Source organism: Belonocnema kinseyi, chromosome 3, assembly GCF_010883055.1.
Source record: "Belonocnema kinseyi isolate 2016_QV_RU_SX_M_011 chromosome 3, B_treatae_v1, whole genome shotgun sequence".
Taxonomy (NCBI): Eukaryota; Metazoa; Arthropoda; class Insecta; order Hymenoptera; family Cynipidae; genus Belonocnema; species Belonocnema kinseyi.
Window position 1 is genome coordinate 2306822 of NC_046659.1, and position 5452 is coordinate 2312273.

A 5452-nucleotide genomic window follows, 5' to 3' on the forward strand; every position below is an offset into this window, starting at 1 on the left:
AGAAGTTATCTCAAAATGTTACATGATAGAAAAAAATATATCAATATGACATATGGCGTAAGAAAATTATTAAAAAGAAATAAATGGAGGATTGGCGATAAATCAATTAATTTTAATGAAAAAGATATTATTATAGGAGATGAAGTGTATACTGTAACAAGGGGTTTGCTTGACCTTCTGTTTAAAAAGGTATCTGAGGAAACTTTTATAAGTACCAATGACTTTGTGAATTATAGAGATACTATTTTCCCAACAAATGCTCAAAAGAAATTTTATAAAGCTGATAGAGCTGTTCGTTGTAATGATAGTTTAAAATTTCAAAACTTCATTGCAAAAGTAATAGCTGTATCGTCTCTAAAGTCCGCTAAAAAAAAGCAAGAAGCGTGTTTTTATTAGGTCAAGGTTTATTGCCGAAGTTTATGATAAGTGAACAGCGTAATAAAATGGATTATATTTACTGGGATGACCCAAATGAATTAGTGGATCGCTTACGTTTGCTTTTACCATCCCGAGCAGCTGGTAATACTAGCCATACAAATGAAATATTGTCAATAATTGAAGAAATGCGTGAAGCAAACATCATTTATTAATCAATGTTCCTGACGAATTTCATCATTCTGAAAATGAGTATTGATGTGTTCGGACGTCAGCTTAATCAGGCTGAGATCGCAAATCGTGGTACTCCAGGTATTGGATTTCTGGTAACATATGATGAAAATTATAATATGAAAAACAAAAGGCTGTGTAATGTAGCTGAAGCTCAAGATCCAAATGATGCGGTAAATATGGATCTGGTGCAGCATATGATTCAAGGAGAAATTAAGACCCTCTACGATGTTGTTGCCTCACTGCAGACCGCAGTAGTTAACAATAACATGATAATTGATGCTCTAAAAAACTCTATTGATAAAAGTTTGAAAAAATTAAAAATTGACATCGAACCAACTTATGAACTAGTACATCGCAATTCAGAACTCATTTCTCATGTGGACCCCCGAATGAACGCACACGAAATTGGAATAAAAAAAACTGCAGCTGGTGAAAGAACTCCATCAACCAGTTAGAAAACATTATAAACGAAGATGTGTTGATATCCGTGGTATTGACGAGACTTGGCAAGCGGATCTTGTTCAAATGCAACCTTACATGAGGGAAAACAGGAACTTTAAGTAAATATTAACCATCATTGATATATTATCAAAAGGATTTCGCACTAAATGTATGGGAAAATGGCTTTCCGTGGATTTAGCTGAAACTTTGTAATTTTTAAGGTTATAGGTACCGGATGAAATATCCGTAAGAAAAAATCCAGAAAAATAGACAGTTTTAGCGCTATGCGGCGCCAAGCGCTCAAGATCAGTGAATAAAACCAATTACAAAAGATTTTGTCACAAAATCGATGTCAACATAGAAATCACGGTTCAGATCGTGGTCTGTCACTTTTTTAAAGCCAGAAATGGTACCCAAAGTAACATTAGTAACTAGTGCGTACATTTCGATAATTACATTGTACTGTTCTCAAGAGTGCCGAACGCTAAGCGCTCATTATCAGTGAATAGAACAAATGACAATAGATTTAGTTACAAAAGCGATGCAAAATAGAAATCACGGTTCAGATCGTGGTCTGTCATATTTTCGCCTACACCGTTGACTCATATAGCGCGCTTCTCAAAACGATCAAATGCTAAGCGCCCTTCTCAAAACGATCAAATGCTAAGCGCCCAAGATTTTAACTTGACTAATTAATCACTTCTTTAAAGGCAGAAATGGTACCCAAAGTGTTCACTTATATTGTCATTGGTTTGGCTAAACATGTTACTGACCACTTCTTGATGCGTGTTTTCTATACAGACATCGCTTGTGTCGCTAAAGCTACTAGGATTGTTTTCATTCGCTGATCATGGGCGCTTAGCGTTCGGCCCTCTGGCGAAGAGTATACTGTTATTATCGATGTGCGCACTAGTTACTAATATTACTTTGGATACCATTTCTGCCTTTAAAAAAGTAATTACTTAGTCAAGTTCAAATTTTGGGCGCTTAGCGTTTGATCGTTTCGAGAAGCGCGCAATATAACTCATTGGTTTGGCTAAACATATTACTGACTACTTTCTGAAGCGCGATTCTTATAGTGACATCGCTTTTGTTGCTAAAGTTACTAGGATTGATTTTATTCGCTGATCTTGAGCGCTTAGCGTTCAACCCTCTTGCGAAGGGTAGAATGTTATTATCGGTATGTGCGCACTAGTTACTAATGTTACTTTGGGTACCATTTCTGCCTTTAAAGGAGTTATTAATTAGTCAAGTTAAAATCTTGGGCGCTTAGCGTTTGATCGTTTTGTTAAGCGCGCTATATGAGTCAACGGTGTAGGCGAAAATATGACAGACCACGATCTGAACCGTGATTTCTATGTTGACATCGCTTTTGTAACAAAATCTGTTGTAATTCATTTTATTTACTGATCTTAAGCGCTTAGCGCCGCATAGCGCTAAAACTGTCCATCGAACATTAAAAAATAAAATGTCGATGTAATTCAGTTTATGGGGAAATTATAAATGGTTAGAAATTTTATCAATATTAATTTCTTTTACAATGACACTAAGCATCAAACCATTTAAATGAAACCAAATGAAGTTAATGCTCAAAATGAAAGCTAAACAAGTATAAACAAGTATAAACAAAGTATAAACAAGTGTTTGAAAAAGGTTATACCCCAAATTGGACAACAGAAATTTTTACAGTTCATAAAGTAAAAAAAAACCCATTTACATATATTTTCAAAGACTATGAGGATCAGCCTTTTGTTGATGGCTTTTATGAGCAAGAACTATCTAAAGTTCAACAGTCTGATGTTTACTTTCTGGAGAAAATTGTTAAAAATCGTAGGAATAAATTATATTTCAAATGGTTGGGATTTGATGAATCTCACAATAGTTGGATAAGTAGTTTGGATTTGTAAAAAAAAAGAATCTTATTGTGATTATGTATCTTATGTATTTATTGATGGAAATATATGTTTAAATCAAATACAAGCCTTTTTTCCATTCATACTGTTTATGTAACCTCCTAATATTAATTAATGCACATTCTTAGCTCTAAATAGATGTATAATGTATTTTATTTTTTAGTTAAATGAATCCATTTCCAATATTTTTAGTTTTTGTAGTAACAGCTTTAGATAAATGCTTACTATTAAATATAATCATCTCTGCCAATAAAGTCTGAAAATCTATAGGATCTGTAAAAACATATTTTTTACAGCACTTTCTTTTTAATTTTTCATAGTTTTTATTCAAGAATGATTCAATTGTTTTTTTCACTGAGAACTCCGCTTTTACACCAAAAATATTCGGTGACAGTTTCAATTATAAAATCTTTTGCTCGTTGAAACTGCTTCACTGACAACTCAATGAATCGTTGATCGATACACAGACCAACTTCCTTCAGGACGCTGAATGTAGACTCACGAATTAGAAAAGGATAATACGAATCCTTGAATCCTCATTGCTCTAAGGACATTAAATTACCACCATGATGAAAATCAAAACATAGATTAAAATTCGCAGATTTAATCAATCTTTCAGTCGCTCCAGCATTGAAAAATGATTCAATATCTGTAAAATACATTTTGAATATCCTCCAATCTTCAAAGCTCAGCGAGATGCTGCATCGCGGATGACTGCAAACAAAAGTCAATTTTACAGCTAAAGTTTCAGTGTTAATATAAGTAACTCCTACAATAACTTGTTTGGTAAATGAAGCGTTCAAGTTATATGTAGTTGCAAGCATCAGTTGATTCTGTGGTGCATATACCAATTTCTAAAGTTTATGGAAAAAAACACTGACACTGAATTTATTTTATTTCCTGTTCACGTTTTTACAAACTGGATGTGATTTTAATTTCCTCCAAGATACTCCATGGAGAACTGATTCTCTTCACACATTTTCTTCATTTCTTGGAGATTTTCATCCTTTTCAAACACTTTCATCATTCTTTTTGGTAGAAATACGGTAAACTCATTTTGTAGGTCAAGGGTGATTCTAAATCCATATTTTTTATTCACCTTCCTCACACCCGTAATATCATATAGCTTAATTTTCTTCAGATCATTCAGCTTCTTCACTTGTAGAAGGTCTTCTCCACATCCAAGTCTGTTTAAATTTTCAAAACTCATTTTTTTAAATTAATCTCAAATAGTTCAAATTTCTTATTAGATCTCGAAAAATCACTCTCTCTTTAGTATTTCGCAATCTTGCTTCAATTAATTTCTTAACTTCTTGAATGTCATGTAGATGAGTATTTATTCGACACTTCAACACTTTTATTTCTTCGCGATTAAACCTAACACACTAAGGTAGAAACTGCACTGAGAAAAAATTAGTTTCAGATCTCCTGATATGCTACCCCACTCCTTTTCTTGAGGATGCTCAACGTATGACGTATTTGTAAAAATTCTTCATGAAAAAATGTGAGATTATCTCCATAGAATCCGTTCGGCGGCATACATCAAAGGAAGAGTCACGTTAATTATATCAAAGAAATGGGCAAAACTGAGTGACGCATAGTTCTGGAATATCTAAGTAATCCTGTTGTTTATAAAAACAAAAACCATCAAAACGTATGTCTTACGCTTCCTCCAAAAAATTTTGGAAAAAAATATGATGCAAGCTTCCTGTCGGTACAAATCAAATGGATAAATTCCCATGAATTTGTTATTATAAACTGCGATTGCAGAGGAGTGACGCATATTTATGGAATGTCTTAACAATCCATTAGTTTTTATAAAAAACAAAGTCTGCCAATCGTATGTCTGACGTTTTCTTCATTACCATTAGCATAAAGATTTAATTTCTACGCGGTCGGTAATGTCGGCAAGGGACTCTATTAGTCAGACCAAGCTTAGCCTATCTACTCAAGTGGTTAAAATTTCAACCACGGCAATCGTATAAAACTTCAACCACATGGGGCTGAAAATTCAACCAGATATTTCTAACAGTGTATTACAATAAATGTCGAAGCGTGTATGCAACTGAAATTCGGCTCAGACATGCTTGAACATTTTAAGTCGTATCTCAAAGACTTCAAACACTCATTGGTGTGAATTAAAGATTTTGACTACAACTTTCCTAGGCCATGCCACAAGCTCAAGTCGCGGTACAAAACTCGATAAATTTTTCATTTTTTCTTGATCTTTTCACGTCTTCTATTTTATACAATGTGTCGAAAATATCTCAATTCGGTCTCAACTGACGCGTAATTTAATAAGATTTTTAACGGTTTTTTTATCACAGTTTATCGCTCTATGTTTTAACGAGTAGTCAAGCTCCAAAGTTAGCAGAGATTTTTACTAGTATTTTCGCTGATCATACCGACAATTTCTTAAGGCAATGTATATACCAAAGTTGTAACTCTCTTTTTAATATAAATTCAAAGATTTAGGCCCAAAATAAACA